Raw genomic sequence first — 15,446 nt, forward strand, 5'->3', positions numbered from 1 at the left:
TATTTTAGGCCAATATCCCTGATGAACATCAATGCAATAATCCTCAATAAAATACTAGCAAACCGAATCCAGCAGCTCATTGAAAAGCCTGTCCACTATGATTAAGTTGGCTTCATCTCTGGGATGCAAGGTTGGTGCAACGAATACAAATCAAGAAAGATAATCCATCACACAAACAGAACCAATGACAAAAACCACACCATCATCTCAATAGATGCAGAGAAGGCATTTGACAAAATTCGACAGCACTTCATGCTAAAAACTCTCAATAAACTAGGTATTGATGCAACGTATCTCAAAATAATAAAAGCTATCTATGACAAACCCACTGCCAATATCATACTGAATGGGCAAAAACTGGAAGCATTCCCTTTGAAAACTGGCACAAGACAACGGCGCCTTCTCTCACCACTCCTATTCAACAAAGTATTGGAAGTTCTGGCCAGGGCAATAAGGCAAGAGAAAGAAATAAAGGGTATTCAATCAGGAAAAGAGGAAGTCGAATTATCTCTGTTTCCAGATGACATGACCGTATATTTAGAAAACCCCATCATCTCAGCCCCAAATCTCCATAAGCTGATAAGCAACTTCAGCAAAGTCTCAGGATACAAAATCAACGTGCAAAAATCACAAGCATTCCTATACATCAATAACAGACAGAGAACCAAATCATGAGTGAACTCCCATTCACAACTGCTACAAAGAGAATACCTAGGAATACAACACAAGAGATGTGACGCACCTCTTTAAGGAGAATTGCAAACCACTGCTCAAGGAAATAAGAGAGGACACAAACAGATGGAAAAGCCTTTCATGCTCATGGAAAGGAAGAATTAGTATCATGAAAATGGCCAAAGAAATTTATAAATTCAATGCTCTCCCCATCAAGTTACCATTGACTATCTTCATAGAATTTGAAAAAACTACTTTAAATGTCATATGAAACAAAAAAAAAGAGCCCACATAGCCAAAACAATCCTAAGCAGAAAGAGCAACATTGGATGCAACACACTACCTGACTTCAAACTATACTACAAGGCTACAGTAACAAAAACAGCATGGTACTGGTACCAAAACAGATATATAGACCAATGGTATAGAACGGAGGCCTCAGAAATAATAACACACATTTACAACCATCTGATCTTTGACAGCCCTGAATAAAACAAGCAATGGGGAAAGGATTCCCTATTTAATAAATGGTGTTGGGAAAACTGGCTAGCCAAATGCAGAAAGCTAAAACTGGATCCCTCCCTTACACCTTATATAGAAATTAATTCAAGATGGATTAAAGACTTAATGTAAGACCTAAAACCATAAAAACCCTAGAAGAAAACCTAGGCAATACCATTCAGGACACAGGCATGGATAAAGACTTCATGTCTAAAACACCAAAAGCAATGGCAACAAAAGCCAAAATTGACAAATGGGATCTAATGAAAGGGCTTCTGCACAGCAAAAGAAACTATCATGAGAGTGAACAGGCAACCTACAGAATGGGACAAAATTTTTGCAATCTATCCATCTGACAAAGGGCTAATATCCAGTATCTACAGGGAACTTAAACAAATTTACAAGAAAAGAAGAAAGAACCCCATGAAAAAGTGGGCAAAGGATATGAACAGACACATCTCAAAAGAAGCCATGTATGCAGCCAACAGACATATGAAAAATGCTCATCATCACTGGTCATTAGAGAAATTCAAATCAAAACCTCAAGAGATAACTTCTCACATCAGTTAGAATGGTGTTCATTTAAAAAGTCAGGAAACAACAGATGCTGAAGAGGATTGGAGAAACAGGAACACTTTCACACCATTGGTGAAAGTGTAAATTAGTTCAACCATTGTGGAAGACAGTGTGGCAATTTCTCAAAGACCTAGAACTAGAAATAACATTTGACCTGGCAATCCCATTACTGTGTATATACCCAAAGGATTATAAATCACTCTACTATAAAGGCACATGCACATGTATGTTTACTGCAGCACTGTTTACAATAGCAAAGACTTAGAACCAATCCAAATGCCCATCAATGATAGACTGGATAAAGAAAAGGTGGCACATTCACACCATGGAATACTATGCAGCCACAAAAAAGGATGAGTTCATGTCCTTTGTAGAGACATGGATTAAGCTGGAAACCATCATTATCAGCAAACTAACACAAGAACAGAAAACCAAACACTACATGTTCTCATTCAGGTGGGAGCTGAACAATGAGAACTCATGGACACAGGGAAGGGGCCATGGACACACCGGGGCCTGTCAGGGTGGTAGGGGGCAGGAAGAGAAAGAGCATTAGGAGAAATACCTAATATAGATGAGTTGATGGGTGCAGCAGACCACCATGGCACATGTATACCTGTGTAACAAACCTGCATGTTCTGCACATGTACCCCCAGAACTTAAAGTGTAATTTTAAAAAAAGACAGTCAGTAAACAGAAGGTTTTCAGTGTCTGCTCACAAAATGTTTCTCTCTCCTCAGAAACATGAGAAACCACTGAGAAGAACTCTCAATGGTATGAATGGTATCATCTTAGATTCTTCACAGTTCTTGACATGTGGGGAATCTGATAAATCCAATGAAAAACAACTATCAATACTGACTTCAAAGATTCCTTAGCCAAATGGCTCACCATCGCCCCAAAATGAAGTTTGGGTAAGTACCCTGTATGCTCTCAGAATTTCCCATCAGCCTTCCTTTCTGTCATGTTTAGACAACCGAGGCCTATGAAATATCAGAAGAAAACTTTTAACATGTAATTTGGAGACTAAAGGAGAAAAAAATGTAACTTATACAAAAAAATTAAAAAAGAAAACAGAAGAACATTGTTCTTAGTGAACATACTATATTCATAAAACAAGAAAACACTGCTATAGCAAAGGAACACTCAGAGAAAAGAGCACTTAGATTTTAAAATGAATGGAGAAGCGAAGAGAAAGAGGGAAGGAGAGAAGAAAAAGAGAAAGAAAGGAGAAAGGGAGAGGGAGAGGGAGACAGAATAAGAGACGGTAAAAGGCAGAAAGCACAAAAGCAAACAGCTCAAGAAAAGGTTAAAAATAAAGGTGAAGAAATATATTAGAACAAGAAGAGAATGGGGAAAGGAAGAAGAAAAAACTAAAAATTAAGAGAGCCAGTAAAGATGATTCACCTTGTAAACAAAAGAAGTTCAAAAAAGAAAGAACAAAGAAAACAGATCAGAGAGAATCATTAACAAATTAAGAAATTCCCAGAACTGAAGTACTCAAAGACCCAAGGTAGATCATTACGTGCCATCAGAACCCCAGTTACTAAGAGAATATTCTACCAGATTCTTGAAAGGGGAAAAAAGTCAAACAGAAGATTAGGAATTAGTCACTTATTTTTTATGGAGAAATAAATAAGATTAGTAATCAGAATGCCTTTGGAACTCTCAACAGTAATGCAGTAAACCAAAAGATAATTGAGTAATATTTTCAAAATTCCAAAGAAAAAGTATTTCCAATTTAGAATTCCATACTTAGTTAAACTTCCAAACAAGTGTTAAGGGTAGAATGAAAAGATTTTTAGATGCTGAAGGCTTCAAAAAAAGGCATATTTGTTTCCCATGCCACTTTTCTCAACAAGTTAATTATTTCTAGGCTCTATGAAATTGAGAAAGTAAACCAAGAAAGAGAAAAAATAGATGTTAGGAAATAAGAGATTCAACATAGAAGAGATGCAAAGGGAATGCTTAGGAAGATGGTGAAGGAAGATCCCAAATAGATCCTCTTCCTTAGATACACTGTGACCAATATAGGTTGGATTCATGTGCCATAAAAGACAGATATGTTAGTTAACATTCCTGCTACTAGGGTACCAACCTTTATCCTAAGGACAGATTAAAAGCTTAGCTAGATTCTTTTCAGTGCTTGGCTTATTTCAAGGTGTACTAAAGAAGTTTCTTGCCTAGATCATATAATGACACTTTTTTCACTTAACTAAGTTTTCTGCTTTGACCTGCTCCTGAGAGTTGGAGGAAGGCCATGTTAAGTTCACATGCAAATCAGTCTGATCCATATGTTAGATATCCAATATTTTATCACATTACAATCTTGCCAGAAGCCCTGAATGTAGTAAACTCTGCTTTACACAATTCACTCTTGACCTTGCCCACTAACATCTCCAAACAAAGTCTTAAAACCTTGAAGGTATAAAGGTTGAACCCAGAGACTGTTCAACTTTTCTTCTGGGAGACTTCTTGTAAATAATAGCGAAATTTACACTTCCTTACACAACTAGGTTTGTGCTTGTCCCTCAATTTTTTTCAGATTGAACTAGGTATTTCCTTGGAATACATTGATACTTGATAAAACTATAAAGAAAGCAAAAGAATAATTAACACAAAAATCAAGAGGGGATATCGGAGGATTTTACAGTACTAGTAATGTTCTATTTCTTAAATGAAAGGTTGGGTACCTGGTTGGTCATTTTATTATTTAATAAAATAATGTATTATGTAATCTTCAAAAAATGTACAGTACATTTCATAATACGAAGTTACACATTCATTATATAGCTGCTCTGTGCCTTGGACTGTTCTCAGCTAAGTGAACTGAACAAAAAAACCCAACCATTTTCCCTGTAAATTACATCTACACTAAGTGCTACAGAAGACAGAGTGCTATGACATCTTACAATATGGGGGTGAACTTAGGCTGTGAAGCCAGGGAAGGCTTTCTTGACAGCATAACATTTGTATTGAAACACCAGGAAAAAGAATTAGTTAAATGAAGATAAAAAGGAAGAGGCTTTCAGGAGGAAGAAATGAAGATTTCTTGAAAGCAAGGTCCTAGTCTCATTTATTTCTTACTTCTTATAATATTATGAACATGGTCAGCACTTATATATGTGGAGAAACTGAAACTCTTGTGTACTGTTGGTGAAAATGTGAAACAGTGTAGCCACTGTGCAGGACACTATGAGGGTCCCTCACAAAGTTAAAAACAGAACTACTGGCCACACACAGTGTGTGGGTCACTTCATACCTGTTATCCCAGCACTTTGGGAGGCCAAGGCAGGAGGAACGCTTGAGCCCAGGAGTTCAAGACCAGCCTGGGCAACAAAGTTAGGCCCTATATCAATAAAACATAAATTTTAAAAATTTGCTGGGCATGATGGTTCCCAGCTATAGTCCCAGTGACTCATGGGGCTGAGGTGGGAGGACTGCTTAAGCCCAAAAGGTCGAGGCTGCAATTAGCCATGATCGCACCCCTGCACTCCAGTCTGGGTGACAGAGCAAGATCCTGTCTCAAAAAATAAAAATAATAAAAATGGAACTACTACATAATCCAGCAATCTCACTTATACATTTTTATCCAGAAGAATTGGTAAAAGAAGGTCAAAGGGATGTTTGTACACTCTTGTTCATTAAAGAATTATTCACAATAGTCATGAGGTAGAAACAATCTAAATGTCTATAGACAAATTAATGGATAAAGAAAATGTGGTATGTACATACTAGAGAATATTATTCAGCCTTAGAAAAGAAAATCCTGTCACAGCTACAACATGGAAAAACATAGGGACATTATGCTAAGTGAAATAAGCCAGTCACAGAAGAGCAAATACTGCATGACTCTACTTTTATGAGGTATCTAAAGCAGTCAAACTCATAGAAGCAGAAAGCAGGATGCATGCTGACAGGGGCTAGGAAACAGCGAAATGGAGAGTCACTGTTCAATGGTACAGAATTTCAGTTATTCAAGATAAAAAAATTTTAGGCCAGGCACGGTTGCTCATGCCTATAATCCCAGCACTTTGGAAGGCAGAGGCGGGTGGATCACTTGAGGTCAGTAGTTTGTGACCAGCCTGGCCAACATGGTGAAACCCCATCTCTATTAAAAATATAAAAAAAAGGAAAAAAGAAAAAAAAAATTGGCCAGGCGTAGTGGTGCATGCCTGTAATCCCAGCTATTCAGGAGAGAGAGGTTGGAGAATCGCTTGAACCTGGGTGATGGAGGTTGTAGTGAGCCGAGATCATGCCACTGCACTCCAGCCTGGGTGACAAAGCGAGAGTCTGTCTCAACAACAACAACAAAACAACAACAAACAACTAAAAACCAACAAACAAAACTTACTGAAATATTGTTCTGTTATTTCTTTTTACACTTCAATGTTGTTATCAAACCAAAGGGCCTAGGAAACAAGATCTAAATGTGTATGCTAAGTTTATTGTCTTGAATCTGAAACTTTCTTTGTTTTCTATTATTTTCTAGATGGTGACAACTCCATTAAGTAGAAATCACATTAATCTTTTTCACTGCTTTAATTTATGACTGCGCACTTTAATTTAGATTTTATGTATAATGATCAATCATAAAGTATTTATTGAAAAAATGAATTTTCATCTAACTTAATATCCTATTTCCTTGTTAAAATGACTTATCTGATAACACAAATATTCAGATCTATAGTTTCAAAGACTTGAGATAATGAGAGGCCTATAAATATTTACATTTAATCATGATAATTTACATTTTATTTCTATCACTATCTACCTTTCCATTTCCTTTGGTTAAACAGTTAGCACTAGCATCTTTCATTTACTTTGTGAACAAGTGAATATTCATTCAACCATAATTTGTTAAGTCTCTCAAGTATTGGGAACTAAGAGATATGAACGTAAGTAAGAACTCTGCCCATTTTCTTATGAGTCTCATAGAAACATTCAAATAAATAATTACAGTACAAGGTGATAATCTCTTAACTGCCTATTTCAGCAAGCCAAAGCAAATGACAATGTAACACTACCTCTTAAACCAGGTAAAAAGACAACTGAAGGACAATGATGGAAGCTGCTGAATCTGAGGAAAGCAAAGTGGAGGCTTGCCAAATGATTTCCATTTTGTAATCTATGCAGTTTAATTGAAGGACCTAATGTTATGGTGAGTAGTCCATTCCTGGCTGTTGAGATTATTCAATTACTGATAACAGTCAGTGGCTCTCAAAGGAAAGCCCTGAAAAGTTGATGGCTGAGCAAAGCTTAAGGAGACAACTAACAGAGGAGAAAGATATGGTTCTGCTAACTGCACTTCAAAATACATGAAACTTTATTCCAAATAGCTAATTAACCACCGCCAAAATAAAGTAACTGGGACAGTCGTTCCTTACTTTTATAACTAGTTCTTATTTCTAGCCTTCCTTTCTCCTTGATGCTAACTTTTTGAAACTGCTATCACTTACCTAAAAGTTGGGTGGTAGCATATAGGAACAAAAATAAAATACATATATACAAACAAAGAATATTACCCAAGACAGAGGTACAGCCTTAGGAAAAACCTGGTCAAATACAAATAACTGAATTTTTTTTTTTTTTTTTTAATGCAGCTGTGCTTAGATGGAATTTCTCTTTTTAACCAACCTGGACTGATTTCTTGTAAGTCTAAATGCTTATCTAGTTGTAAAGCTTATATCAAAATGGAGAACTCTTTTTTGTATTCAGACTTTCCCTACATATTATCATTTGAATTTTTGTAAAATTTCCCTTTTTGTTTTTTCCACCTCAATCTTACTACTACTATTACCACTACTACTACCACTAGCTACTAAATACACAGCACTGTGCTTTATGGAAATCATTATTAATCATTTTGGCAACCTTATGCTGTAGGGATTAATATACACATTTTACAGACACCAAGGCTCTGATAATCTGTCCAGAAATCAAATGCCACAGATGTTTGTGTCACAGCCTGTGCTTGGCCATCAATGTCACACTGATAAACTATTTCAAACATATTTGTTCTCTTAAATACACCACAGAACTCCTACACTAATAAGGAACAGCTATCTCATTGGGAGGAAAAGATGGAAAGAAGTTATAAAAAAAGTTAAACCATACCATTCAACTAACCTGCCTACACATACATCTAATTCTTGAAAACTAAGAAGAAAATACATATAAATGGCTTTTTCTTAGGCTGTTTTTCCTTATTTCAAGCTGTTTCTGAGATCCTAGAGTCCATCTTATTTCAGCATTTTCACTACTGGAGCAATTTAGGACAGAAAGTGGGGCAAGACACAGGGAAAAGGTATTTACTGAGCATGGCACTAGGTCTCTTTACCCAATTTTCTAATTTAATTTTTACATGTACCCTGTGAGAAGGATTATAGCTATTACACTGATTAGGAAAGAAAGACTCAGAGAAATGGAATAATTTGCTTACAACCAAATAGCTAGTGAGTGGCAGAACCAGATCTAAAACTAGTTATGCCCAATTAAAACACACTCACAGATTAAACTAGCTTTGTAAGAATGGAAAGGCAGTCCCAGGTCCCTAGATTTCCGTGATTATAGATTATATATTACATATAAACATAATTATACAATAACATTATATAAACTGAAGGATCTTCTGTGAGTTATCTTCCCTTCAGTTCTTCCTTCTTGCTCTTGGTCAAACTAGTTCATGTTTCCTATCTCATAGTTTTATTGGTTTTCAGAAAAATATTAAATTTTAAGATTATACTTATTAACATGAAATATTATCATATGCACATAATTAACTTGCTATTGACAGAAATTATACATAATGCAGAAAAAACATCAAATGAACTTTATTGTAAGTTTTAGTTCTTTACATAAAATGGTGCATAGCGTGAGTCAAAACATGACTGTTTCCCATTATTTCTTACATTTCTAGAACTCAGTATTTAACATGTATACAGTCCTTTACAGTCTAAGTACTTTACTTATTTAATGCACAACAACACGGTGAAGCAGGTAATATATTTCACAGACGAGAAACTAAAGCTCAAGGAGATTAAGTGAGTTTTCCCAGTTAGCACAACAGGAAAACAGAAGACTCCTAATTCCAAGTCACTATTTTGTTAACTATTTCAGACCTGTATCTCTGAATTAACAGTTTCTAAACCACATTAAGATGTATCTCTCTAGGCTGGGTGCAAGGGCTCACGTCTGTAATCCCAACACTTTGAGGCTGAGGCAGCAGATCATTTGAAGTCAGGAGTTTGAAATCAGCCTGGCCAACTTGGTGAAACCCTGTCTTTACTAAAAACACAAAAATTAGCCAGCCATGGTGGCGTGCGCCTGTGATCCCAGCTACTCGAGAGGCTGGGCAGGAGAATTGCTTGAGCCCAAGAGGCGGAGGTTGCAGTGAGCTGAGATCGCACCACTGCACTCCAGCCTGAGAAACAGTGAGACTCTACTGGGAAAAAAAATCTGTCTGTCTATCTATGTATCTATGTAGCAACAGACATATAGACAGACAGATAGATTGATTGATAGACAGATAGATAGATCTTGTATCTATATGTTCTCTTCAGTTCTTCCTCCTTGCTCTTAGTCATACTAGTTTGTTTCCTATCTCATAAATGATTTTATTCGTTTTCAGAAAAATATTCTTGGTGAGCTATCTAACAGTGACTCACATCAATACTGAAGTTAGACTGCCTTAATTGTCTTACTAGACACTTATGATCTTCCTTCTTTATGTTGGATAGTCATTTCAATTCCAGAAACCCTTTCCTGCGTTACCACCAAAATGCAAATAGTTGTTTTCAACCTTTAGGATCAAATAACAGATAAAGGACAAAAGATTTAACTGGTTACAAAACAGGGTATGAATGTCAGCAAACTTGACAATTCCAACAGAGACTGGAAGGTAAAAAGAGAGAAAATTTGAAAAGAAAACAAAGGTGACAATGTATCCTTATTTCAAAGTGAGTAATTTGCCATAATCAGCAAAGTAGAAACTGGAGCTTTAAATATACTGTTTGAAGCTACAGAGACTGATCAGAAACAGGTAAGAGAATAATAGTATCTCTCTTAAAAGGGCTGGGGAGAGGGAAAAAGGAAATGGTGTAAATGGTGTAAATAAGATAAATTGTCTTTTCATCATAACAGGAAGTCCATTGACAATATCCATACGGAGGTAACCACAGGACTAGAGACACGGGTAAAAGTTGTTACATCTAGAAAACAAGCTATAGATTTTAGTACAAGTCTTTCTGGACTAACTGATCTTTTAACCATATGCCTGTATTATTTTTATTAAAAAAATTCCAGAAAGAAAGACAGATGAATATTAAAAAGCAAACTAAACAAAATACATTTAATCTTAATAATACTATCATTACTAGGATGTCATTATTTAAACTTTTTACGGAAACTACATAACATTTCAAACTGGAGCCAGATTCCTAAAACCAGCAATGACTTCTCTACTACACAAGTCTATGAATGCTTTCTTACTAACCAATTTTCAATAGTTCTATAAATACTCATTGTCTTTCATGACTGATTTATTGCAATGACAGCTATTTCCTGACACTCAAACCTCTCACTGTCAGCATAATCTTGTGCTGGAAATAATTTAAATGTATTGCAGTAAGCTGTATAATACCATCTAATTCGCATCCCATTCAACCTGCTCTACTGTAACTCACAGACAAAAATCATTATTTTAAACTATTTTTCCTAAAAGTTTTCTCAAAATATACAGAAGGTATGAGAATTATGGTAAAATTCAGTGCTGGAAGGAAAAGGTATTAAGATGAAAGTATAAATCAAAGTTAAAAGAAAAACAGAGTAGGTAATAAAAAATATAGAGAAAATCCAAGCCCTTAAAAGAAAAAATGAATTTTTAAGAAACAGAGGTAAAAAATTAACATAGAAGACAAAGCAAAACTATCCTATATAAAGGTATTTATGTTCAAAGATAAGAGTAGAAATCAATGATATATGTATTTATTAAAAGTTTGTTAAATACATGAGAATAATTTCTTGAGGTAGAAAAGGACAACTTTCCCTAAAATTTACTAACAGTAAAAAGATACACACTGTAAGAACTCTTTAGTACTACTATAAAATGAAATTTTGAGGGGGGAAGGATATAGAAGGCAGCAACAATATCTCAAAGATTGTAATAAGTTGGCTGCCTTCTTTGCTCTGTTTTTTTTTCAGATTGCTGAGGAGGAAATGCATCTAGACAGAAGAACATTATTTTGGTTTAAACTAACACTTGTGAGACCCTGATAAGTCACCACATCCCATCAACCACTATAGTCTATAATATTCATATTAACTTAACATTTAACAGGCTCGAGGCTACTCTCGGGTACACTGGCAGAAAATACTTGATACTTTACCAGATCTACCTTATTACAAGTGCCCAGAGGATGGAACAAGATTCAAAAGCTATGGACAACGACCTATACATAAAAGGTAATCATGCCGGGAACAGTGTTGGGCAGGGGAAAATAGCATGTCTACTAATTTGTTCAGTCATTTTATTTGAAAGGCTTTGCACATATCTTTGCATACCACAAACAAGAAAATAAGTTATCATAAATTAGAGAATTAAAAATAAAACATGTTGATACAATATCTGATATATGAAAGATCTTGAGAAGTCATATTTGGTAGTACATTTCAAACACAATAGGCAATAGTTTACTATTTTGAAAAGGAATGAGAAAAAAGAGTGAAAGAGATTTTATGTATTTCTTCTGTCCAAAATTTAGTTCTTGTGCTTGCTATTTTGGCTGCTATAATTTAATTAAAATGTATATAATCTTCTAAAAATTTCCAGTATAATGCTATTAAAAAATACCAAGATAATATTTTCACATATGTGAGATTTTCACACATGATATAATATGGAAGCCTATCATTTCAAAGTCAGGCTTCCCTTTTACAGACTGGTTTCCGACACAGACTATTTGTTTTTAAAAGATATTTCCTTTAAACAGACTAGTAAACTATCAGATCACTACATTTCATAATCACAGCTGATAGTATCAGAACCTAGAAACTGAACTGGCAGCAGCAATGATTAAATCTAGACATAACAGAAAAAACAAAATTAAGTCCCCAGGAAAAGGCTAAGAGAAGGTACTCTATCTAAGCATTTCTGAAAAGTTTGTCATAACGTCAAAATAACAATACTTTGTAAATAACATTAATTGTATCTAATGTTTCTGTCTTACAAATCACCTAGAGATTGACCTATAACTTCTGCTAATTTTTATAAAAGATAATCCTTTCCAACCAGTATTTAGTTGATGAGAATAGTGATCATGGAACTTCGTTCAAATAGGGTTGTTCATAAAATAAATTCGTTTCTATTTTTTCTAGAATATTTTTTTCTCTCAAAAGACAAAGAAGGGATTGAGCAGCTATAAAATGCCCACTTTTCTGGTGAGTAAATAAAAACTGACAATGCTGAACAAACATATTCATTTGGAAAATAAAATGTCAATTGGAAGAAGTTTCTGGTATGAGATGAGGCTAAATACAAATATCACAATATTTAAATAGTTAATGCCCAGATTAGACGTAACCTAATAAAGGCTGAATAATGATGTAGTGCCCTGAAACTACATACGGAAAGAATCTTGACTGAATCTGTAGCACCACCCTGTCACTATCAAATACAATAATAAATGAACACTCACTGGATCTGAAAGCTCAAGTTGTTGCAGTAAACAGTCACTGAAAGAAAATGTATCAATCAAGTACTTAGCTCACAAATTACTAAAGGCAAAACACTCAAAAAGTCTTGGAAAAACATCTGTAAGATGTGACATGCTATGAAAATGAAGGATATTTCCATGTTGCCATAAATTACATCTGTGTTCTTTAAAACATAGCACCCACTCTGAGGTATCAGGATATAAATTGTTCTCAAAGGTCCAGAAGTTGCTGAATGAAACACCTGACCTTAGATCACTGCAATGAATAGATACTGAGGCTTCTTCCCAGAGTCATAATTCTGAACTATTGTCATCCAAGATAATGCCACTACCACATCCGAAGAAGGTGCTCCTGACTGAACTGTAATAATACAAGTAGCAGCAAGCACAGTCACTCAAGGGCGACTGGACTAGGAAGAATAATCAGGGATTACTGTTAAATCTTTTGACAATTTATTTCTGATGCCCTTTCTTATTCTCAACTCACAAGTCAGTAAGCCAAGGTAGAGAAATGTTTACATAAAGTTAGGGCAAGGTAACATTACTAAAAGAGGAAGTTATTTGAGGAGTAAGTTAACATTATGAAGAAAGTAGTTTTTGATGAAACACTTCAACCAAATTAAATACTGTGACACTCAATTACATCCTTTACAACAATTAAGTATCTAACCAATGAGATTTCATTTTCAAATAATACTTTTGTCCACCAGTCATTATTCCTAAGGAGTAATTCTGACATTCACAATCTTTCTTGGAATTTATTTGCAATAACAAGCATAGTTAAAACTTCCAGTCTTTTGAAGTAATTATTATTTTTTTATTTTTTTTTTTTTGAGACGGAGTTTCGCTCTTGTTACCCAGGCTGGAGTGCAATGGCGCAATCTCGGCTCACCGCAACCTCCGCCTCCTGGGTTCAGGCAATTCTCCTGCCTCAGCCTCCTGAGTAGCTGGGATTACAGGCACGCACCACCATGCCCAGCTAATTTTTTGTATTTTTAGTAGAGACGGGGTTTCACCATGTTGACCAGGTTGGTCTCGATCTCTCGACCTCGTGATCCACCCGCCTCGGCCTCCCAAAGTGCTGGGATTACAGGCTTGAGCCACCGCGCCCGGCTGAAGTAATTATTTACAATCTGCGAAAAACAAAGTAGAAGCAACTCTCTATATGATACAGAGAAATGCTAATGATTAATGATCAAATCAATGATTTAAAATGTTTCATTTGTAAGTTCAGAAAAGAAATATGAAAGAATGGAAAAATCATGGCTAAGATAACAAGGAGATAGTTGGGTTTTACACAAGTAAGACTATATAGTAAGTGAAATTTAGAAATAAGCAAATATTTTCTTCTAGCATACTTCCTTTTGGCCTTTGAATCAATCATTTGCTGAGAATTTACAATTTATCTGGTTTTGTCTGTCTTCTACCATTTCCCCATTTGTCTTTCCAGAATCATCTCTTTTTTCTCCATTGATTAGATTTTTCTGGGTTAAATTAAATAATTTCACATCTAAACATTTAAAAAGTAATGTTATCTCACTACTTCTATATTAAAATGAAACAATACAAAAATCTTAACTTATGAATTCAATCTCAAAAAATCTCTCAGGTTCTCATACAAGGACAATTTTAGGTGGTCAAGAATATTTTCACAGGTTTGACATTATTTCTCTCAAAACTTTATAATAAAGAACAAACATTATATTTTTTAAATTCAATACCTAAAAGTGGTTAGCCTATTTAACCTTGTGGAATTTATGTCAAGTATCTTGCCATCTTGAAAGATATCTCACAAACTAAAGTCTGAGGATTTTCTCAGCTGGCAACTTCAGGAGATAAAACTGAGCTAGAAATCTAGTCTACCAGATTCAAGCATGTTCAAAAGAGTACACCAAATCTATCATGTAATGTCAGTTTGTTTTATTACCTCTGTGTTTTCTGAAAGTAGATTTACAAAAGAAGACCTATTATTGCAATAATACATACAGTAACATGTATGCCAAGTCAAGAATAAATTATTTTCAAGACAAATGAATATACAAAATATATACATACACATACATACATGTATATATACATGTGTACGTGTGTTTGTGTGTGTGTGTGTGTGTGTGTGTGTGTGCGTATGTATTTGTCATAAGCAACTGACCTCTGTGAGCATTTGGACAGTCTTCAGGAAGATAAACTCTATACTATGCACAATTCATTAAAATTTAACATTAACCAACATTTAAGTATCTATAGTATGATAAGATAATCCTAAACACTTCAAATACCCAACAAACTTTTTAAAATTTCAAAATGGACTGAATTATGTTCAGCATAGCTCTAGTGTTATGTGTATTTTATTATTTTTATGATGCTTTAAAAACCAGTAATTCATATTAGGCTTACATAATAACGCTTTAGAATGCTTCATTAACTAGTTCATTTTCTAATTACATGTAATGAAATAGCATATATTGTATTGGGAAAGCTAAAAAATGACCACTAATTACGTCAGGGCCATCCGTTTAAATTTAACCCCTTTAATGCTCATCTCTCTCCTTAGTATATGAGTAACTAACAAAGCTGCTGTAACATGTCTATTTCATACCTTCCTACATTGCATTTTGGCTCTGTTTCATAGACAACCTAACCCAGAAAAAAAATTGATTTAAAAAAAGCCCTCAAAATGCATACCATAAAATTTTATCATAAAACATCTTTATAATCATTAGTCAAATTATATGTTTCCATTTACTGTGTATCTTTTTACACTGCATCTTATATAATGAATACCACTCCTATGTTTGTTTTCATGAAACTTTAATATACATTATTTGATGTGTTCATTTTAAGAAACCTAAGGAGACAATCGAGCTTGTTTTATTGAGGCCCCAGATATATTTATTATCATGGTTATCATAATGATGTTATTTGGTATCTTATATCTGTAATGAAAAAGAAATTAATAAAAAGTTATTATTGACTACTATAATGCTA

The 15,446-nt window shown here is 34.7% G+C and overlaps 1 protein-coding gene across 3 annotated transcripts in view; it reads right to left on the reverse strand.

Annotated features, from left to right (window-relative positions):
* Nucleotides 1-15,446, reverse strand: part of FAM135A (family with sequence similarity 135 member A) — a 154,524-nt gene that overhangs the window by 95,636 nt on the left and 43,442 nt on the right. The window lies entirely within an intron of this gene.

Source organism: Saimiri boliviensis, chromosome 4 (genome assembly GCF_048565385.1).
Source record: "Saimiri boliviensis isolate mSaiBol1 chromosome 4, mSaiBol1.pri, whole genome shotgun sequence".
NCBI classification, from domain to species: domain Eukaryota; kingdom Metazoa; phylum Chordata; class Mammalia; order Primates; family Cebidae; genus Saimiri; species Saimiri boliviensis.